This window comes from Puma concolor, chromosome E1 (genome assembly GCF_028749965.1).
Source record: "Puma concolor isolate L17-30 chromosome E1, mPumCon1.1.hap2, whole genome shotgun sequence".
NCBI lineage: Eukaryota > Metazoa > Chordata > Mammalia > Carnivora > Felidae > Puma > Puma concolor.
The window spans coordinates 59869023-59891600 of record NC_141680.1 but is presented as its reverse complement, the minus strand read 5'-3'; the positions used below and the strand labels follow the sequence as shown (position 1 = coordinate 59891600).

The window sequence follows — 22578 nt, the reverse complement described above, 5'->3', positions numbered from 1 at the left end:
AGAACTCGCGGCCGCACAGGTCCGGGTGGGCTTTGTCGTCCCCTAGCCTTTGCCTGGCCGCCCCTCTGTCCCTCAAGTCCTGATGTTAAGAACCCAGAGGGCGGGACCTGCCAGTATTCTCCTGTGTGTGTGCCATGCTTGGCGGAAGCTTCTGGAAAGTGGCTTGTGGAGGGTGGGGACACGGGACCTGCTCCCCCTTGTGACACATTGAGTGCACGTCACAACCCTGATGGAGTCCCCGAGGACCCGGGCAGGACATCCATTGCCTGACTGAGCTGAGGCCTTGAGAGACCCTGGCACTTTACAGGTGAGGAAACTGAGGCACATGGAGGGCAAGGTGCCCGAGGTCCCTCCCCTGGTTAACTGTAGAGTCAGACTAAACATCCAGAGCTCCTGGCTCACGGATCACTTCTCTCCTGTGCACCACCCCATCCTTCTGGATCCGGGCAATAAGGGAACAGAGACAAATAGACACGCACACACACGCGTGCACACCCCCCCCACCCTCCTGCACCTGCTGTCACACGGAGGGCAGAAGCCACCGGAGACGGAGGGCCCCGGGGGCCTGGGCGCTGAGGCAGGAAACGGGGCACCACTGCACCCGTGGCCTCCCCAGAAGCTGATTCTCCCACATACAGTGTTCTTTGTTTTCATTAGGGAGAACCTCGCTTAAAATAATTACAGCTACAACAACAACAAAAAAATCACAGAAGAGAGAAAAAAAAGGAGTTCAGTTAAATGCAGATTTATTCAGGGTGATGTTATGAACTCTGCTCAACGCCTCTAAAATTACCCATTAATGACTACACACTAATTCCCCACCTTTGTATTGTTCTAAAAATTTTTTTTTTTCAACGTTTATTTATTTTTGGGACAGAGAGAGACAGAGCATGAACGGGGGAGGGGCAGAGAGAGAGGGAGACACAGAATCGGAAACAGGCTCCAGGCTCTGAGCCATCAGCCCAGAGCCCGACGCGGGGCTCGAACTCACGGACCGCGAGATCGTGACCTGGCTGAAGTCGGACGCTTAACCGACTGCGCCACCCAGGCGCCCCCACCTTTGTATTGTTCTAGAAAGGAAGAGATTCATTCTCCCTGGAGCGGAATAGGTATTCGGTGAGAGGATGCCCCGTGCGTGCTTTAGGGCGGACCAAAACAGCCCTCCTTTTTGGTAAAATCATGAGGAGGCCGGGACGGCTCCACAGAGCTTTGCCCTCAAACACCACCTCGAAAATGAGCGCTCTTTTCCCTTCTGGAGGTTTTCCCTGCCTTCATCAGAACAGGGTAGTTTGTAACCGAAGCCTGGCACCTGCGGGCTGCTCGGGTCTGGCGAGGGTCTCATGCCCGTGGTGTTTGCGTCGTTTTGCTCCTGGGGGCGGGAGGGGACACTTATTCCCTCCGAGGGCCGCTGTTGGCACCGGCTCCGTGCTGAGCCACCGATGTTCAGGCCACAGCTGTTCCCCGTGTCAAGGACAGGGCAAGGTCGTGGCCAAGGCAACAGGTGAAGCAGGAGGGTGTGTCCCTGGGGTCGGGCGCGTCTGTCCATGTGTCTGTCCCCGGGGCGGGGGAGTGAATCAGTCCAGGTCCCCACTGCGGTCCTGCTCCCAACGTCTGCCCTGCCTCCAGAATTTCAATTTCCTACATCTTGATGTTCAAGCCCAAGGCTTCCAGACTTGCTGGTCTATCTATGCAACGGCACGGAAGGCCCTTGTCAAAGCACACGTTCCAGTGTTTGGTTCACGGGTGTGCTCGACGGACCCTCGGAGCAAGGTGGGGTGTGGGGACGGGAGGGTGGGGGGCTCTGGGTCAGGGCTCCCTGTGCGCCATCTCTCGGGGCCCCTTCCCTGCAGTCCTGGGGGAGGGGGCGGCGAGGTCGCATTGTCTCCACAGAATAGACAGGAAATCTCTGTCCCGGGAGGTAGACGTGTCCAACGTCACTTAGGCGCAAGCTCTGGTTTTCAAATACAGGTCTGGAAAGCCCCAGCGTTCAAGATTTCCGTCCCTGCCAGGAATGAAGAAGACCGTCGCGTGGCCCGGGAAATGGGGGTCGGGTGTTCGAGGAGCATCTGAGTCCCTGGAAGACCGGGGGGTCGTCCCCAGCAGGTGCCAAGGACTGAAGGCCCCAAGGAGTCAGCAGTGAGGTCCTTGTCCTGGGAGGAGGGAGGTACAGAGAGAAAGGATCCCAGCTGGTCTAGGAGTTGCGAATTCCCTGGGGGGGGGGGTGTGTGTGGAAGTCCATCAGCTCAGTGGGTGGTCCCAGATGTGGGGGGGGGGGTTGCGAGGGGGGGGAGGGGACTACCCCAATGCAGCTGCAGTCAAACGGTCCCCAGAGCACTGACTGCTTAGGAGTGACCCTGGGCCTTCTGCCCCAACCTGTCCTGCGGTCTCAGCCCCTCCTCCACTCCCCGCTGCCCCCCTGATGCCCGGACTCGCCCTGCCCGGCTCTGCAGGCAGATTATTCCACTTGGCACCCCAGTGGCCATGACGGCCCTACCGGGTCTTGGCCGAGGCCTCGAGGTCTTCTGACCCAGACACGTACCAGGTTCCTTGCGTCCTGGCCGATGATCGCCGGCCGCCAGGGAGAGTTAGAAAGCCTGAGACGTGAGATTTTTAAGTCTATTGCATTTGGGGGGTTTATTCATTCCTTCAGCTGCTAGCGTGCATTTCCGGAGCATCTCGCAGGTGAGGGCGCCGTGCGTGGCACGGGGCGAGGACCAGGGAAGGAACACGCGCGGGGCTGGCGGCTTTGAGGAACTTGGAGCCTGGCGGGGAGCTCACCACAGCGGAGTCACTTCATTCTGGCTCCGCTGGGAGGGAGGCCGTGTGTCTGCTGGTGGGTCATTCCATCGGAGTCCTCCAAGATCCAGGAGGGGACGGAGACCTGACTGTTCCGTCCCAAGAGCCAGGAGGCACTCAGTGGCAGGTGCACGCATGAGCACGCAACATGGAGAGAGCAGGACATCTGGGAGTCACATGGTCTCTGTGCCCAGGAAGTCACCCAGGAGGCAGCCCGGGATTAGGGCACAGTCAGTGTGCCCAGAGGGATAAGGCGAGGGGTGCCAGGCGGGGGGGGGGGGGCATCCCGCAGCGAGCGCCCACGAAGACGCGATGGCGGGGAGGATCAAACACTCCACGTGCGAGCTCCCAAAGGCCAGAATGGGCACAGGGACACGCACAGGGGTGTACTGTCTTGTGTGCGGGGACGGGGGCTTGCGTTTGGCGGGAGAGCGCTAACCAGACTTCGGGTCACCACTGTCAAAGCGGGTTGTTCTTCCCCGAGCTGGGTCGGTCCTAGTGCAGCAAGGGCAGGCTTTTCCCGGACCGGGAGGGAGGAAGTGACGGGGGGAGAGCAGCAGACTCGTTTTGCCATAAGTTTGGGTGGTGGGGGGATTTCCTTGCTACGGTCACCAGTCTGCCGATTCCTAGGGAAGGAACAAGTCCTGGGGTCCCTGGGGGGCTCAGCCGGTTGAGCGTCCGACTTCGGCTCAGGTCATGATCTCGCGGTTCGTGGGTTCGAGCCCCGCGTCGGGCTCTGTGCTGACAGCTCGGAGCCTGGAGCCTGCTTCGGACTCTGCGTCTCCCTCTCTCTCTCTGCCCCTCCCCCCCGCTCAAGCTCTATCTCTGTCTCTCTCTCAAAAATAAATAAACATTATAAAAAAAAAAAAAAAAAAAAAGAAGAAGGAGCAAGTCCTGTAGGAGGGAAGCTGGGTACGAGACACCGGGGGGAGGTCAGATCTCAGATGGCAGGCACTGAGCTGCCGAGGGGACTCGGCCCCGTCTGCCCTCCCTGCCTGTCTGGGCGACTCTAACAGAGCACCCCAGACCGCGTGCTTACAGCCAAAAGACATTAATTTCTCACGGTTCTGGAGGGTGGTTGGCCTGGTTCATAGCCGGTATCCTCTCTCTGTGTCCTCGGGTCGCAGAATGGGGGCTCTTTCGGCATAAGGACACTGATCCCTCGTAACCTGACCGCCTCCCAAAGGCCCCGCCTCCTGACACCATCCCCCTGGGGTTGGAGGAGACAACAACTCGGGTCAATGACATCGTCTTCCTACTTCACTGCTGTCCTGATGTCCCCGGAGGATGTGCACCTGGTGTGGGGCTGGACGGGGCTCGGAATTCCCAAAAAATTTTTTTAACTGTTTATTTATTTATTTTGAGAGAGAGAGAGAGAGAGACAGAGCATGAGTGGGGGAAGGGCAGAGAGACAGGGAGACACAGAATCCAAAGCAGGCTCCGGGCTCCGAGCGGTCAGCACAGAGCCCGACGCGGGGCTCGAACTCACGGACCGCGAGATCACGACCTGAGCCGAAGTTGGACGCTCAACCCGCTGAGCCCCCCAGGTGCCTCGTATGCCACCCATTTCTGGTTGCGACTTTGGTTGCTTTCTTGTGAGACCAGCTCACCACCCCACTGTGCCTCAGTTGTGCCGAGGAGGGGGTGGGGGAAGGGTGGTTTCCCTGGAGGGGGCCACGCAGTCACGTTGGCCTGGCGAAGCCCGGGCAGAAGCGGTGGAGGGTTCCGGCCGGGAGCCCTGGGCACAAAGAGGGCATATCAGCTTGCCCCCTGGGGCCCTTCCTACTGACCTCAGTGGGGTGGGTGTCATCTTACAGAGGAGGAAACTGAGTCCCCGAGCCGGTCGCTGACTTGCCTAAGGCCACACGGCTCGCCACTGAGCAGCAACACGGGCTGGAACCTGGGCAGTCTGGCTCCAGAGCTCGGGACACCGGTCGGCCTCCTGGGGTTGTGCGGCCCAGCCCCGCCCCTCCTCAGCGTGACCCCTCCTGACCTCGTTTCCTTCCTCTAGGCCTGCCCTTCGTCATTCTGGTTAAGGCTGTCTCGGGACTTGGGCGTCCCAGAGCTGAGAACTGGGCGGAGGTCTGGTCCCGCCACCCCACCCCCGTGACCCACATCCGCGATTCTCCCCCTGTGCTTTTCGCCACCGGTATGAGTTCAGGCCTCCCCACCTCCCCTTGATGGTGGCCCTGCCTCCGGGCTGGTCGCTTGGCTTTCCATCCCGCCTGCGTCTGCCACGTCCCAGCGTGACTGAGCTCTCCCCGCCGCGCACAGGCCAAGAGCACCCTCCTTGAAGGGCACCCTCCCCATCTTGCCCCGCCCACCTCCCTCCCTTCCCCATCAGGGCTTTGCACTGGGCACGGCTCACCTACCTGTGGTTCTCATACCCACGACCCCGCTCCGTAAGCACCTTCTCCTCTGCCCAGAGCGCCCGTTTCCGTCCATGGTGTGTTTGGCAGGCTCCTATTCGTACATCAAAACCCAGCTTCCGAGGCGCCTTCCCTCAGTCTCTGGCCTCCTTGGGTTACTTCTTACGTATCCTATCGTTCTGTTGCCTACTGTTAATGATCCGCTCGCTGGTCTCCACCCCACCCCGTCTCCGAGCCTCCCATGGGAAGAACAGAGACATCTTTGCACGCCCAGTGTCTAGAAGAGCCTGGCTCAGGGTGGACGGGGTGGAAGGGAATAGCCTTAGTCCTTCCACGCCCTGCTATCGCTCGGCCCCTTCCGGGGCTCCAATGGGTCCATCGACCTGCAGACGAGAGGGAGCCACCTGTGGTGTATGGGGGGGGTTGCGGGGGGGCGCGCTTCCCTCCCGAACCCGCCTCTGACCCGAGGACCCCCTCTCTTGAAGCCTGAGTCTCCCTGCCTGCTTTTCCATTTCTTCACTCAAAGCTCCGGTTATGAGGGAGGTGAACACCCAAGAGGTGGTTTTTGCTCTGTAGAAGGGATGTGTTCCAACCAAGTTGGCTGATAAGTGATTTTCTGCAAGCAGAGTAATTGGACGGGTGTTCCCATGGCAACCGAGACCTTCCTGGAAACCGTCTGGAGGGGGTGCAGGAGGAGAGGGGCCGGCCCTGGATCTGCTGGGCTGGCCAGGCGGGAAGGGGGTGCCGCCTGGAGATCCCCCCCCCCCCCACCGCCGTCCCCCACACCACCGCCCTGACTCTGGGTCCTCCCTCTCTCTGTCCCCTCCTGTTCCTCGGGCCACAGAGATCATTTCACGCTGGAACGCGTCCTGAGCGACACTCACCGTTCCCGGGATCTGTCATCTGTCTCTCTGTCTCTCTCTCTCCATTAACAGAAACTGTGCTTTTTGACACCGTGATGTTTTACAACGCAGCCGGTGACACTTTACAAACCGCGAGCGCTGCCATGGGATGCTCTGAAAACGCCCTTTGGAGGCGGATGATGTAAACATCCCATTTCACAGATGTGGGGACTGAGGCCGGCACCGGATAAGGGACTGGTGGTGCAGAGAGGCCAGAGGTATGGCGAGACGCCGGGCCGGCTGTGACACCAAACTGCCCTGAGCGCAGACACTCCCCTTACCCCATCAGCAGGGGTGGGGCTGAGAGAGAGAGCGCGCGAGAGAGACAGAGACAGGGAGAGACGGAGAGAGATGACCTTCCCTTAACCTCCCTCCCTCCCTCCCTCCTCCACACGGGGACTTCTAGCGCCGCTCCCCCGCTCCCCTGCAGCAGGGGTGGGCAGGAGGGGGGCTGCCTCCAGAAGTGGGAGGTTCCTGGCTGCTGTTTCTAATGAGTGTCATTGTGAGATTTCATCAGTGCCTCCCCGCCTCTCTCCGTCACCCGAAGGGGCCTGGGCCCCATAAAAGTGGCAGCTGGGTAAAGAAGAATCAATCCTCTGCTTTTCATTGCTCGCCCTTTGAACCGGGAAGGGCTCCCAAGCGCTTAAAAGGGCATGAGTGAGTGTGCGTGCGTGCGTGCGTGCGTGTGCACGCACAGGCGAGGGCATCCGGAAGTGCGGGTGGGGTCTCTCCAGGGGGCAACAGGCTCTGTACTTAAACTTGCTATAATAATTACGTATTCCTTTTGTTTGTTAGGAAAACAGGTCTATTGTACGAAGACCCAAGAGTCATTGCTTAAGAGAAAAGCCAGAAAAGTCGGGAATCTGGAGCCTTGCCTCTGGGAGTTCCTCACGCTTTGAAAAAGGATTCGCAACCTACTGTGTGTTTGGCACTAAAATTTGCTTTTCCTCTAGCGTTTGTCTCGTAAACCTTGCACTTTCGTTTTCGTTTTTATACGTTGATCATTTGTTTAATTATTTGGAAGTTTATTTATTTATTTTGAGAGAGGGAGAGAGAGCACGAGTGGAGAAGGGGCAGAGGGAGAGGGAGAGAGAAACCCAAGCAGGCTCTGCACTGTCAGCTCGGAGCCCCACGCAGGGCTTGAACTCATGAACCGGGAGATCACGACCTGAGCCGGAACCAGGAGTCGGATGCTTAACCACCTGAGCGACCCAGGCGCCCCTATCCGTGAATCGTTTATTAAAGCCTCATGTACTGTACGTACAGAATGAGCAGACCGAAAATAACACACATCATAAATGCACAGCTTGATACATTTTTACTGAGTGATCTTATCGGGGTAACCTGAACCCAAATCAAGAAACAGGTTACCAGGGGCACCTGGCTGGCTCAGTCCGTAGACCATCTGACTCTCGATCTCGGGGTTGTGAGTTCAAGCCCCACGTCAGGTGTGGAGGCTAGTAAAATAAAGATACTTTTCAGGCGCCTGGGTGGCTCAGTCGGTTAAGCATGGGACTTCGGCTCAGGTCATTTGAGCCCCACATCCTTTTATTTCTTTATTTCTTTAAATTTTAATTTTACATGGGGAAAGAGCGAGCGCCGGGGAGGGTCAGAAGTAGTGAGAGAGAGAGAGAGAGAGAGAGAGAGAGAGAGAGAGAGAGAATCTCAAGCAGGTTCCACGCCCAGTATGGACCCCAATATGGGGCTCGATCCCATGACCCTGGGATCACTGCCTGAGCCGAAATCGAGAGTCGGACGGATGCCCAACCGACTGAGCCACCCAGGTGGCCCTATCTCGTTCTTTTTTAAAAACAATATCGTTTTCCACTGTACGGATGCATCGTAACTAAGTAAGGGAATCCCTTGATAGACACTTGTGTATGATTTGATACAAGGCAATATTGTTTTAAAAAAACAGGCATTCTTTTACATTTCATGGACTAGACTTCAATCAATGCTGTTGTAAACAAGGCTTTAAGTAGTGACTGAAAATACAATTCAAGTGACGACCCGTGGGAAGTATGAATGCGCCCCTACAGGATGAGTGAGCGTAACCCGATGGGGCGTTGTCCTCAGGGGGAGGGTGTGGGCCCCCGTGGCCCAGGATAAAATGTCCGGTGGCCTGATGCCTTCTGACAAGTGTGCTGTGACCCCAAAGGGGACGCGGTGGGGACGTGGACACCTGGTTGCTAAAAGGACACCTTTTTTTCGCGTCTTTTCTTTTGGTTCACTGGATACTTGGGTTTGCCTTGGGTTTGGGCACAGACGGTCAGTTGCTCAAAATTTCTTTTACTGTGACAAACAATACTGAACTAAACAATCTTAAACTTTGTATACTTGAGGGCACACTGTGGACAGTGCTATGCCAGAGTGTATGGCCACTTAAAAATCTTATATATGGGGGCGCCTGGGTGGCTCAGTCGGTTGGGCATCTGTGTCTTGATTTCGGCTCAGGTCACGATCTTGTGGTTTGTGGGAGCGAGCCCTGCGTGGGGCTCCGCGCTGCCGGTGTGGAGCCTGCTTGGGATTCTGTCTCTCCCCTTCTCTCTGCCCCTCCCCTGCTCGTGCTCTCTCTCTCTCTCTCTCAAAATAAGTAAGTAAACTTAAAAAAAAAGAATAAAATGACCCCCAGGTTAGGTGACTGACAATAAATGACCCCCCGATTGGGTGGCTGAGAACTGTGTTCATTACTTCTCGGTTTTCTGTGGATTAGCCGGGCGGGTCAGGCAGGCAGCAGGCTGGCTGGGCTCAAGGTCCCGGCTGAGAGGGCCCACGTGGCCTCGCAGCCTCGGGGAGGTGAGCCTGGGCTTCTCCCTTGGTGGTCCCGGGGTTCCAAAGGCCACGGGCGCTTCCCAAGTCGGCGCTGCGTCACATCTCTCGTTGGCAAAGCCAGCCGGGCGGCTGAGCTCAGAGCAAGCCACCCAGGGGCACAGACTGAGGCAGGCAGGAGCAAGTTGGAGCCGTTATTACAACAACCTGACCCAGAAGGGCACGAAGAGGGAACGTTGTGGCAGGCCGCATAATAAAAATAAAATTCTAACAGGCCACCATCTTAAAAAAAAAAAAAAAAAACTCCCACTTAACTCCCAAGTTAAACCAGAGGTGGCCGATTTGGGAATTAACCTTCTGGTAGGACCCTCCTCCTTTTCGGTTCAATCAGTCTCCAACATGGAAAGAACACTTTGCACTCAAAGGTTTAATTACGGGCTTTCCCTTCCCACTTCCCGCTCCCCTCTCCCCCACAGGGCTCGGCTGCAGGATAATTAGCTGCCTATGGATCAAGGTGGCCGTGCGCAGCTCCCATAAAGGGGGTGCATGTGTGGCAGCGTTGGGGGCGGGCGTACTGAGCACACCCAACCAGGTCTCTAGTTGGATCAGCTCGCTGTTTAATGTGGTCTGCTGCTAACAGCTACCTTCCAGCACTTTCCAGTGCTTTGGAGGCATGGTGGGGCAGTTGGTCATTAAGCGCCTGCCGCGACTGAGAGTCCCGGGGAACCGGGCGTCCCGGCTGCCCCGCGCTCTGCCGATACCGCACGCAGGGGAGAACGAGGAGGGGGCAGGGGTGGGGGCAGCTGGCAGCCGGCTCTGACCTGAGGGCGGACACTCTCACGGCTGGCCGTTCAGGGCTGGAGGGTCCCGGGGCGCTGGGCACGGAGGCAGTGGCCCCAGGTGGAGGAGTGGCCAGCCACCTCTGGCCACATTCTTGTTTTAGGGCCCCACCCCACCCCAAATCTCCTTCCCTGTCCCTTGCTCCACACCGACCACAGTTGGGTAGACGATTTTCAAGGAGGCTAAGCGTTGGGGGGGGATGCCTCAGGGAGAAGGAGGAGGCAGACTCCGCGGGGGGTGCTCATGCATGGGAAGGGACATCTAGCCCCTCAGTTCTAGACACAGCAGGACAGGTCCCCTTGAGAGCCCCATGGGGACCCAGTAGCACCTTATTCCTCAGCACAGACCCGGCTCCTTTCCCCTGGGTCCTCCGCGTGCCCGCTCCTGCCGGCTCTGCACCCCGAGGGGGTCTCCTGGAATAAAGTCAGGGATTGAAAAGAATCCTGATTCATCGCAGGGCCTTGGCTGCCGAGAAAATTCTCTTGAAGGCTTTCTTTTCTTCAGCTGCTGCTTCCCAGGGGTGAGGGCTTACAGAGTTGGCTTTTCAGCCAACTGTCCATGACTCAGAGCCCTGAGGGGCCCAGGAAGGAGAGGGGCCAGAGACCCAGATGTGGGGCGGGGATGGGGTAAGTGAGGTCCCACGTTGGGAGAGCAGAGCCGGGGTCGGACACAGTAACTAACAATGCGCGTTAATCCGTGACCACGCGCGCCTCTCCGGCCGGGCATCGGGCGGGCGGTCTTACGTATTTGCGTTCCCTTAACTCACATCCCCTTTGGGGGCATCTGCTAATGCCCTCATTTAGATGAGGAGGAAGCACAGGTTGCCTGAGCCGGTTGCCAATTGCAGGCAGAGTCTCATTTCTTCCAGATGCTGCGTCTCGGCCCCCGGGGTGGAGGTGAGAGTGGAGATAGAAGGGTGCAAGGCATTCCCGGGGCAGGGTGCCGGGCTCGAGGCAGGCTGGGGCGTCAGGAGAGGAGGGGTGGCCACGGCCCTGTCTTGCTCATCTTGGGTGAGGCTGGTGCCCTGTGGATCTCTCCAGCAGCCCGCTCTCCACCGGGGCCACGCGGAGGGTCCAGTGTATCAGGGACCCTCAGACGTATCCGGGCATTATCAGGGAGGCTCTCACGGCGGCTGCAAGGCTGGTCTGAGCTGGACGGTGGTGGAAGTGGCACAAAAGACCATAAACAAGCACTGAGATCTACCCCTCTCACAAGGTAACACCCCGAAAAGCGGAGCAGAGGAAGGACTCAAAGAAATGCTGCGAAAGGTTTCTTGGCAACTGCAGAGTTGTGCCCTGAGGGTGTGGCTGACAGCCCGGAGCCCTGGGTCCTGTCCAGACCCCTCCGTCCCATCTGGACATCTCTCTCTCTCTCTCTCTCTCTCTCTCTCTCTGCCCCTTCTGTAGCTGTGTGCGAGCTCCTGCTTGCTCTCAGGCCCTCGGCCCGTGCTGGCACCCTGGCCTGACTCCAAAGAGCAGAGAGGCCACGCAGAGTTCTTTCTCTCTTCCATCTTCAGAAGCTGTGAGTCAGTGTTCGTATTTTTAGCAGCATACACGAATCTGCTGCATGGAAAAGATTTGGAGGGACGCTTGCACCGTTAAAGTAACAAAGGCAATTAATTTGGATCCAGTACCTAGGGCTGGGGCCGGCCAGCCAGTGTTCTTTGGTCCAGGAAAGGAAAGAGAAGGAAGGTCTCCTGGTTCTCTGGGGATGAAGGCACCCATGGATGGAGGCTTCCCAGGGATGGAGACACTCTGTGCATGGAGACACCCTGGAGAAGGAGACATCCTTAGACTTCCCCGAGCAGCAGAGTGGAGCTCCCTGTCCTGGTGGGTGACTGGCATGGCCTGGAGCCCAGGGCATTGTGGACGTAGGCCTGGCTCAGGGCAAGCCTGTACCACCCGCAGAGGTCAAAGAGCGTGGCTTCCTTCGCGTTGACTCCTCAGGCCCCCGAAAAAGCCGCATGGTCTCCCGGGCATCCAGTTCACCCTGATGACAGGCTTCTTCACCACGACCACCCCGTGCTGGAGAGACGGTGGGTCCCTCCTGCTCTTGGGAAAAGCTGAAACTTTTGCCCTTGGCTTCTGAGGTCCTCCTCAGTCAGTTCCTGGCACCCCCCACCCCCCCGCCCCCCACCCACCTCATGCATTGTAAACGTACGAAGCACAGATCTTTGCCATGACCATCCCTGAGGACCCTTCCGGGAGGCGCTGTTGTCCAAGAAGAGTCTCAACTCAGAAGTTACAAGGCACCGGGTCTGGCCTGACTGGGGCCCCTTGGACAGCTGCTCTAACGTTTCTGGGCCTCAGTTTCCCTGTATTATCATTTGACGATCCATGTAATGGGTGGAGACAGCATCACGCACATAAGGGAAGGGTGAAGCCAGGTTTTCCCCGCTTGTCTTACAGGGTTGCCGAGAGGACAAAGTAAACTGAAAGTGGGGGGGGAACGCTCTCCAGCAAATTAAAGGCGGTGACGCATACGAGACGCCTGGTAATCCTCTCCCTGGGGTTCGGCCGCCTGGACCTGGGATGGGCCAGGCCTCCTGGGATGAACTCGTCATTCGTGACAGATCAGTTGCCTTTGCTCCTGTAAAGAAAACAGGAGGTTTCTGGGGGTCGGAACCATGCAGAGAGGTGGGTGGGCCCTCATAATCCCTGCATCATCGGCTCAGACGGTTTCACCCCTCTCTGGATGCCTCGCATTCTCGGGAGGCCCACGGGACAACCCTGACCCCCCAGCACACACACACACACACCTTGTGCTGAGATGCCCCATCACAGACACCCGGGGAGGGGGGCTTCAGATCCGAGCCGGACCCCGCTCTGCCCAAGGAGCAGACCGCCGAGAAAGGGTGGCTGGGGCCCCAGAGACTCTCCGGGTTACCCCCAAACCACCGACTCAGAACTCACTCGCTCTGTTATTCAACAGTGTTGGGCATCGCAGGAGAAGTTGCCGATTGCCCGCCGCTTGGCCAGGCCCGGCCTGAATCCCCGCGAGATGATGAGGCGGGAACTGGTGGCTGGTCCTCGAGGGCCTCCTCCAACGCGATCCACACCATGGTCAGGCTGTCCCAGCACCACCTCCCCACATCCTCCCAGCCGCCTGGTCCCGGGGCTCGACCCTGCACCTGGCCTCTGTCGGGTGTGCATATTCACATCGGCACACCTGTCCCCGACCTGGTTCGGGCCCTCGGCCTCTTGCATCTGATCTCACAACGGTTCTATTGTGACGGTCCTGAGGTTTAAAAACATTTATAGGGGCGCCTGGGTGGCGCAGTCGGTTAAGCGTCCGACTTCAGCCAGGTCACGATCTCGCAGTCCGTGAGTTCGAGCCCCGCGTCGGGCTCTGGGCTGATGGCTCGGAGCCTGGAGCCTGTTTCCGATTCTGTGTCTCCCTCTCTCTCTGCCCCTCCCCCGTTCATGCTCTGTCTCTCTCTGTCCCAAAAATAAATTAAAAAAACGTTGAAAAAAAAAATTAAAAACATTTATAAATAGCATAACAACATGAAGTTGAAACACTCACGAGCCCTCTGCCCAACACAAGTGTTTCCTGCCCTCCCCGGCTTACCTGCCACTCACAACCTCTCAGGGTCGCCTGGCTGCCTCTTTTCAGCCTCCTTTGTCTTGATCAAGTGAGATTTTTCCCAACTACGCTGTGCACTTAGCAGCTTTCTGGCTCCCAGATGCAGAAACTTGAGCGCTCCCGTCTCCCTGCCTTGACATGGAAGCTGTCTCCTTCCGCCCCCCAGCCGGCTCGGGCTCTGGGGACACCCCTCCCTCGGGCCAGTGCCACCGCTGCCCATGTCCGGCGTCCCCTCTCACGTATGCTTCAGTCCGTTCGCCCGCCGCTGGGCCACGTTGCAAACAATGCCGGGCCGCTTCCCCCGCGTCCGGAGACTGACCATCTCTCAACACGTGCTGTGAATTCGCTTTTTAAGGGGAATTGCTCCTTTTCAAGAAACATCTCAAAGGGGCATCCGGGTTGTGGACCACGTGTTATTCTCCTCCTCCTCCTCCTTGCTGTTAATGAAGAAAGCCGAATCCATTTTGAACCCTTTAAAATGTTTCCAACATTTCACCATGAAGATGTTCAGCAGAGGCATTTCAAGGAGGCTCGCCTCTCAACTCGACGATCGTCCGTCATGCGGGGACGTTGTCCTACGCGTGGACAGGCGTGCCACGTGCGGGTGCTGTTCAAGATGCTACCACGGGGCCTCTCTGTTACAAGGAGGTCTGTCTTCGCCCTCCAGGGGCCCATCATGGGGACAAAGAAAGGACAGGCACATGCACCTCTATGCACATAGCATTTGTGCTATTGGGTGTAGGTCAATTGTCAGCCCGCAAATGGTCTTCAGCCCTTCGAGGACACAACAAACCTGGGCCGGACCTCAGGGGAGGCTCTACAGAAGAGGTGAGGGCAGCACGGAGGGGGTACCTACCAATTTGACCTGGGAGGGCAGGTGAGACTCTGGTCGGAGGTGGCATTTCGAGGGTGGGCGTTGCTAAGCAGAGCCAGGATAAGGAGGCGGAAACTTCCAGGCTGGAGCAACGGAGGTGTGAAAGGGTGAGGGGCCAGGGCTCAGGCAGGAGAAGGATCCGGGAGGCTGAGTCAAGGTCAGAAGGCAAAGGGTGATGAGCGCCTGGCTAAGGATTTTGCATCAGGTGCTCTCAAGTACGAATTTCCAGGGGTGGGGGCAGGTTCGTGTGAGGAGAGATCCCATGGGTGGCAGCGGCCTTGGTGGACAGGAAGGAGATGGGATGCTGGTGAGGCAGGCACCGACTGGGGCAGCCGTCATAACTCAGGGAAAATGCTAGAAGCAGGAGGGGTGCCGATAGGAGAGGGGGTCAGAAACACTCAAGAGACAGAATCCAAAGTTGACAGATGTGCTGACAGCCCCTTCGAGCTAAGGGGGCGAGGGAGGAGGATGGGCCACCCTGAGGCTTTGACTTAGGGACTTCCGGGGAAGGGAGTGGGAGACAGCGAGCTCCGGTCTGAGTCTACAGAGTGTAGAGGACCAGGGCGCATCCAGGAGGAAAGGTCCGGACCTGAAACCCAGAGAGGGGAGGGCATTTGAAATCATTAAAAACAGGATAGAAAGATGTTTAATGATACACGTTTAATGCCGTGGAAACAAGGAGCGACGAGCAGAGAACAAACAGTAACTAACGGTTATTCATCATGGAGGGAAATTCGCTTTATCCGTGCGCCAGTACTTGGTTAACTGGGCGTGTGGGTGGGACAGAGGCTTCTGGGTGGACACAGGTACAGGCTGGTGGAGAGCAGCCAACCGTCACTCCTGTGCTGGGGTCGGGGTGAGGGCGGAGGGGAAGGAGACACTGGAGGGAAACCAGAGGGTGCTGCCTTGGGCGGTCTGCAGATAAACAGTCTTCTCCCCAAGCCTGCAGAGGGCTGGGTCCACCGAGACTCGCTCACGTGAACCTCCATGGTTAGGCTCACGCACGCACACGCACGCACACGCGTGTGTACAAACAACGAGGCTGGGGAAGTGGTTGCTTTGAGAAGGTGTCTCTGTCTTACTCAAATCCCAGCTGGCTTCCTGAAAGAGGGGGCGCCCTGCCCTCTGCCCCCTTGCTCTTCGGCCATTTTCTCCCAAACGCCTGCCCCTCTACCCCCATTTATGCAGAAGCAAGGGTGCCCTGAGAAGCAAGAACCCCTAACCTTCCTCCGAGGCTAGGTCTGCATGGCCCCGCCTGCCTGCAGAAAAGCATCTTTTCAGCCCAAGGATTTCCACCCCCGCCCCCACAGCTCATTGGAGCCACAGTCCCGAGTAGGTTTCTGGTCTCAGTGAAGACGTCAGGGCTGGGGGCCAGGTGTCTGCTTTTCTGCACATCAAGGAGAGCAGCAGACCTTTCGGGAAGGTGGCTGGTTTTGTCCAGAAGAGTGTACGTCTCTCTGGGATCTGTCTTCCATCCTTCGCTCTCCCATTAACCCGGTGGTGGTTGGGGGGGGGGGGGAACCCTTCCCCCCTGACTTCTTTTTTTCTACGTTAGCCCCCTCTTCTGTATTGTTTTGTGTTTTTAAACCTCTGTGCCCGGCTCCCATGATGGGAAGTGCTGTTTATGTCCAGGGCCCCTTAAAAAGGCCGCTAACGGCTCCCTGGCTGCGGTCCTCTGCGCTTGTTTCCTTGGCAACCGGAGGCAGGGAAAACAGAACCTGTCACATGGAAAATGTCAGTTACAGCAGCTCGGGGGAGAGGAAAGAGAGAGGGGAGGAGTGGAGGGGGAGGGGAGGGAGAGCAGGCAGGGGACCCCGGGGCCTGCCGCCACCCCAGGCTGGCGCCCCTGCCCTGCCCAGCTGATCATCATGTTGTTTCAGAGGTAATTCGGCGGCTTTGGGCACAGAGCAGTGCATCCTAGCAGCAAAGCCCCTCCAGCCGCTCGCTTGAAGCCCGGTCTGGGCAGGCGAACCAGGAGGTTCGGGGGAGAAAAAAGATGTCAAGTCTTGGCCACCCAAAGACCCCAGCATCTGTTCCTTCCACCCTCCATAGTGATGTCCATCCTTGCTTTATGCCAATCGATCCATGCCTCTGCCGAGAAGAGGAAAGAGGTTCGGGCAGAGCGTTCATATTAATCAACACCGGCCTCTCTCCAAAGGACAGCGGGGAAGCAGAAACAAAAGAAGGAGGCTTGCTGAAGCAGCCCAGAATATTACAGCGGGAGAAGCAATCAGTTAATGGGACTGGATGCCAATGAGGTGTGTGGGGGCTCCCGAGAGTAGAGAGGGCTGGAGAGAGTGTGCGTGTGCGTGTGTGTGTGTGTGTGTGTGTGTGAGGGTGTGGGTGGTGGGCATGCGCTGTCTGCAACCTTCTGCTGTTGTCCTCGGAAATTCCCGCAGCCTCCCCAATATTCTGATTTCCCGGGAGAAACTCGGCCGGCCTCCCGGGACCCGGGACCCGGAGGGAGTGGGGACGAGACAGGCTGCTTGCTTGTGCGTGCCTTGCCGGACCAGTTCTGTTCGTTCTGAGAAGAGTAAGCCTCCACACGAGGGATCCAGGAAGGGGCGAAGGAGGGTTGCCCCGTCTTGCACGGGGATGTCTGGGGGAGTCTCCGGGGAGGCTCTGTCTGCAACGCGGGACACCGGACGTACCGGGGACGTCCTGCTTTGAGGATCTCTCCCGCCCGGGGTTGCCTCTGGCTGAAGTCGTATTGCCTTCTGGCAGTACATCCTCGAGCCCCGGCTGAGTATAGGTTCCCCCTTTAATGCCTGGTCCCCTGTAAGCATCCTTGCAAAACCAAACAAACTTCCCGATATCAGACGAAACAAACAAACAAAAAAACCAAAACAAGAAACAAAACGCAACCACAGCAATGCAGCGATGGCAAAACCGGATGCAACTGACCCCCAGACTTCCAGGCTGTATTATTTGCTCCAAAGGTTCCAGCTTTAGGCAGCCGCAGGGGAGAAAAGGGGAAATCAATTATTTTCCCATGTTCTGTCACTGTAATCTCTCCCCTCAGGGTTCGCTGGGTGGGGACACCGCTCCTTTCTTTAATCTTTTTCCAGGACTCGTCCAAGTGACCATCCGGTCCACGTGGTCCCCGAAGGTCCAGGAGGAAGCTGGTCTGCCGGTGACTATGTCAATCACGGCTCCACGTGCCTGCCACCACGCGCCTCGCTTAGAGACCCATATGGACCTTCCCGTCAGGCTGGGACAGACTTAAATTATGACACTTTTCATCTTGATTGACAATAACCTTCCCCTGGAAGTTGGGGAACAGCCCAGCTACAATTACGTCTTGTACAATAAAATGAAGGAAATAATTTTATGAGTCATTATTTTATGAATATGGTCTCTGGCAGTTGGCTAAGGAGATAATCTTCATTCCCACTGCTCCTGCGTTTTATTTTATTAAGAGTTAACTCTCGATTATCCACAGGTGAGCCAAAGAGACGATTTTATTCCCACAGCTGTTAGGTCTTATTATTTTATTATTATTGGTTTGGGTTTGTCCCCGGGCTCCGTTCCGGGTGTGAAAAAGAATCGCGGTTTCTCATTCTGAATTACGTGCAGTAAATGTTTATAATCTCACTAAAGACACATTATGCAAAATTACCATGTTGACGATTTAAAATACCTTGCGGTGGTATTTAGCACGCTCATGATGTTGCGCCACCATCACCCCTGCCTAGGTCCCAAACGTTTTCACCCCCCGAAGAGGAAACCCCGCGATAAAGGGGCCCCCTCCGGCCCCGGCAACCAGGAATCTGCCTTCTGTCTCCATAGATTTCTCCCACTCTAGACACTTCACGCAAATGGGGTCATACAACAGGGGCCGTTACTGCCCGTAAAGGAGCCAAGGTCCATCCACGTGGCCGCAGGGACCAGAACTCCGCTCTTCTCCGTGGCCGAAACAACACTCCAGCGTGTGGACTGGCCGCACTCTGCTTATCCATTCTTTCGTGGATGGACCTTTGGGGCGTTTCCATCTTTGGCCGTTGTCCATGGTGCTGCTGTGAACGCCCGTTTTCAATTCTTTTCAACTGGTTTCGCCAGCGGCCGTACCCCCTTTTCAGTCCCCGGCAGCAGGTGTGAGGGCTCCAGTTCTCCGGGATGTTTCTTCCAGCCGGCCTTCGTTGTGTCAATGGAAAAAACCAGTATTTTCAAGGTCAACCTCTCTCCATGTCCCCGGCCTTCGACCTTGGTGCTGTGATGTCATCCCTTGGCGCCACGAGGGGTGACGGAGCAGCGGGAGAGTCAGCAGGAATGCTGCTGTGCCCTCTGACCCGGGAGCTGCGTGTCGTGGGGAGCCCACAGAAGCAGGCCCACCGGGGACACCGCCGGGCAGGGGATCCTCATGGTGCGGGGGGCGGGGGTGGTGCTGGGCTTTGGAGAAGGCTCTCCGTCTGCCATTAGCTGCACGGCCTTGGGAATAATTTCCTATTAAAATGGTGTAGCAGACCCTGTTGGTGCCCCACTCAGAGCCCCTTGACATTGACCTCTGTTTGCTCTTATGCCCGGACTCGCTGCCTGAGTCAGCATCCTTCTAGGTAGAGGCATAGGCCAGAAGTGCTGAGGACTGATGCCCCGGAAGCAGCCCTCCACCAACGGTGTGCAGGCAGTTGGTGGATAACCTCTCGGGCTCCAGGACGGGTCTCTCTGTCTCCCAGAACCTGCTGCTGGAGCTCTGTTCGCCCTCGGTGACAATCGTGACAATCGTATGAATGAGGTATTTCCATAGGCTCCCTCCGGTCCTCGCTCCCCACTGCTACCCTCTGCCCTCCCCTCTTGATTAAGTGACTTGCTGTCCTTTCCTGGCCTCGGAGTCCCCTCCCTGGGGATCCAGCCACAATGTGTGGGTTCTGCCTTTCTGTCTCCATAGATTTCCACCTCCTGAACGGGCTCGGTCCCGCAGTGGACACCAGCAGGTCCTCGTGGTTGTGAACACGGACAGAAGCAGTTTGCAATCATCAGTCTGTTTTGGGGGGCTGTCTCCCCACGGGGAGAAGCGAAGTGGAAGCAAATATGGAGGCAGCTTCATTTTAGCACGCTGTTCTTATCCTGTTAACGGGGATCAGCAAGGCGCGTGAGGCAAAATCCCAGGTGTTTATCTCGTGGGGACAGCACCCATGTTCCGCCGCTGTGGTTTGGGTCCCTCTCCGAAATGCTTTTTTTTTTTTTTTTTTTTTTTTTTCCGAGGCTGAGTCGCAGATGAGCAGACTTCCCCTTTGAGTATTTCCCCTTCAGGTGGGGCGGGGAGGGCCGGTGGGTGCGATAATGCTGGTCTAGAAGCAAAAAATTGGCTTTAGATAATCCACAAAGTGGATAATCAGCCGTGGAAAATTGAGAGGTGGCCATGGTTATTTATCCCTACCCTGATAGGGACCATCTCGAGGGAGAGGGTGGGATGAAACCTGATGAGGGAGAGAACCAGGACCTGGAAGAGAGAAGGGGCGGGGGGTGCTCAGTTCAGCAGGGTCCTCAGTAGCCTCTTCTGGAATGGGCAGCTGCCAGCTGGAGCTGACGGCTGGGAGGGCCACGCGTTCTCGGCCCCTCTCACAATCCACCCTTCCTTCGGGAGGTGCGACCCACTGTCACATGTCATGAGCCGTGTCCTCAGAGCCTCACACCCTAAAGATCAAATCTTCTTGGGGCGCCTGGGTGGCGCAGTCGGTTAAGCGTCCGACTTCAACCAGGTCACGATCTCACGGTCCGTGAGTTCGAGCCCCGCGTCGGGCTCTGGGCTGATGGCTCAGAGCCTGGAGCCTGTTTCCGATTCTGTGTCTCCCTCTCTCTCTGCCCCTCGCCCGTTCATGCTCTGTCTCTCTCTGTCCCAAAAAAAATAAATAAACGTTGAAAAAAAAAAAAATCTTCTTTAACAGGGCTTCCAGAACTTACCCTCTTAGCAGGCTCCCCTGACTCCCGTTTTTACCAGATTTTCTTCCCGTGAGAACTCAGTTTACCCAGGACCAGAGCAACACAATGGAAGCAGAGAAACCAGTGGTTTTCTCTGGACCCGGTTCTCAGTACTGGCTTCTTGGGGGGCGGGGCTCTCCAAGAGGACGGGGGCGGGGGGGGGGGGGGGGGGGGGAGAGGTGGAAAGAGGTCCGAGGGCAGGGAGGATGGAGGAACCTTGCCGTGGGGCTGGGGAGTGCTCGGGCCGACTCACTAATTATCTTGGGCAAGCAGAAGGAAGATCAAGTTTCTACCTGCGCTGGCTTCCCGCCTAAATCCTCGGAGCCCCTGCCTCCCAGACCCCGTCGTCCCATCGCTATGTGTTGGCATCTTTCCCAGGGAGACAGAGAAACAGGTGCTCCTGGTGCTCCGGCTGACCTCCGCCCTGGGGCTGCCCCCTGCTCTGCCCACCAGCCCGTCATCTCTCAGCCCTGCTGGCCCCCACCCCTCACCATTGCCCCCTGGCCAGCAGGCAAGGGGTGCGGTGTGTGTTTGGAGGAGGAGAGAAATCGCGTGTAGGGTCGGGTCAGGAAGTGCATGGAGGGACTCTAAAATGTGTAGACTCTTGCCCATTCTGAGAGCTCCCGCTTCGGATGCCTCTTAAAACCCGGGAATCCAGGCTCCTGCCCGCTGACCCTCCGGAGGGTCCAAGGCCGCACCCGCCCTGGCTGTTCGCAGCTGGCCTCTCCCGGGCCAGAGTGCCCTTGCTGGTGCCTGGCTGGCCACCGGTCTGCTCCAGCAGGCTGGGACTATGACGTTCCGGACTGCGGGGCTGAATTTTTCTCCGCACTTGCCCTGAGTTCTTTGTAATAATAGCTGCTCCTGGGCCATCACCTTCTCCATCAGAGAGACCCATCAAATGAACCAGCCGAGCCCATAAATTATAGCACAAACCATTCCAAACAATAAAGGCATTTTACTTACTGAACCATTAAATTTACATACTTAAATTAGACCCAACCAGACGTCGCACGGGGATGTCTTGGGGCCAGGCAAACAGTGAGTTTCGGGAAGTGCGATCCGGCGGTCCCCACCCCGCACATGAAATTAATGAGGTGCTTCAACTCAATCATCATTAAAATCACATCTTTATTTAGGTACTTAGCTGGGTTTGACCTGCTGCTGTGGGCAGCCCCAGAGTCACCCCTGTGCCCTGGGCCGCCTGACCGCCAGCCAGAGGTCAGCAGGCCGCCGGTGGGTGGCTGCGAGGCGGTTCCAGCCCGGGACGCATCATTGGCGGACGTGGTTTCCGCCTCCGGGTTTTACTGGAGGCTTGGCTCTGCTTTTCTCTTGTTTGGAAACCAGAGCCAACCTCTAGGAGACGCCCCCAAGGTGGTCTCCTTTGACCCCCCCGTTGAATCTGACATCGAGTCTGACCAATTACATCTTGGGAAAAAAAAATTTTTTTTACATTTATTTATTTTTGAGAGACAGAGAGAGACAGAGTACAAGTGGGGGAAGGGCAGAGAGAGAAGGAGACACAGAATCCGAAGCAGGCTCCTGGCTCCGAGCTGTCAGCACAGAGCCCGACGCGGGGCTCGAACCCACAAACAGTGAGATCATGACCTGAGCCGAAGTCAGACACTTAACCGACTGAGCCACCCAGGCGCCCCCCCCCACCGACCCTTTTTATTTTATTTTATTTTATTTTATTTTATTTTATTTTATTCTTTTACATCAATTACATCTTTTAAATATTTCTTGGACCTTTGCTTCTTCTCTATTCCTAATTCCTAACTCCAGTGTCCGAGCTCAAGCACCTACGTTGTCCCTTTGGTGTTAATTCAACTCCAAGCGCCGGCCACCAGAACAGTTCATGGAAAATTCTAAATCTGGCCTCCTCTGCCCCAGCTCGGAGCCCCTCAGTGCTGCCTCATTGCCTCCAGGGGAAAGGTGGATCCCTGGGTGTGGCATTCAAGGTCCCCCTGCCCCTGCGTCCCAACCCCCATCTCTTCCAGCTTTGTCTCCTGTCACTCCCTGCCTTGACCGTTCTAGTCCACTGAAGCCAAACTTCCCGGGGTCCCCCGGCCACCCCACTCGTACTCCCCACAGTTAACTTTGCCACATTCCTCCGAGATGGGCTCCCAGAACGCCCTGGCCCAGAATGTCCTTCCCGCCCCTACCTTCCTGTGCGTTTGTAATTGGTCTTTTCAAAGATCCTCAGGTGGGGCTAAATACCCCCAGGTAGCTCATGGGCCTCCCATCACGCACCCCAGTGTTTGCAATGACCAGTTAACATGCCCTGCTGGGGCAGGGGCGGGGGGGTGGGCATCTCCGTGTCTGAACCCTCAGCGCACAGAAAGTCTGGCAATCGGGGACGCTCCAAAAAGCCTGCCAGGCAAATCCCTCGGAGAGAGCGGACAGCAGGCCCCCCACCACAGGCAAGCCCAGCAGCCCTCGGCCCTGGAAGGCGCTTCCCCTCCGTTTGGGCGTGAGTCGGCCCCAGCGTGACCCCGGTGGAGAAACGCTGTCATGGTCACAGGGC

General features: G+C 57.1%; 3 long non-coding RNA genes across 6 annotated transcripts; 2 read left to right on the top strand and 1 right to left on the bottom strand.

The window, feature by feature from the left end:
* Nucleotides 1-1583: 1583 nt before the first annotated feature.
* Nucleotides 1584-3618, top strand: LOC147574560 (uncharacterized). Its single transcript, XR_015243755.1, has 3 exons — nt 1584-1770; nt 1969-2164; nt 2651-3618. It is a non-coding gene; the product is annotated as an uncharacterized LOC147574560 (long non-coding RNA).
* An 11158-nt stretch (nt 3619-14776) lies between these two features.
* On the bottom strand, nt 14777-15894 carry LOC147574559 (uncharacterized). Its single transcript, XR_015244331.1, has 2 exons — nt 15359-15894; nt 14777-15015 (listed from the first exon to the last, which is right to left on the bottom strand). It is a non-coding gene; the product is annotated as an uncharacterized LOC147574559 (long non-coding RNA).
* A 30-nt stretch (nt 15895-15924) lies between these two features.
* LOC147574558 (uncharacterized) lies at nt 15925-17462 on the top strand. Of its 4 annotated transcripts, none has more exons than XR_015244330.1 (4): nt 15925-16017; nt 16294-16393; nt 16535-16668; nt 17204-17462. It is a non-coding gene; the product is annotated as an uncharacterized LOC147574558 (long non-coding RNA). The 4 variants fall into 4 exon arrangements; XR_015244328.1 differs by having other exon boundaries at nt 16188-16393; XR_015244329.1 differs by lacking the exon at nt 15925-16017 and adding an exon at nt 16019-16091 and having other exon boundaries at nt 16188-16393.
* Nucleotides 17463-22578: the final 5116 nt, after the last annotated feature.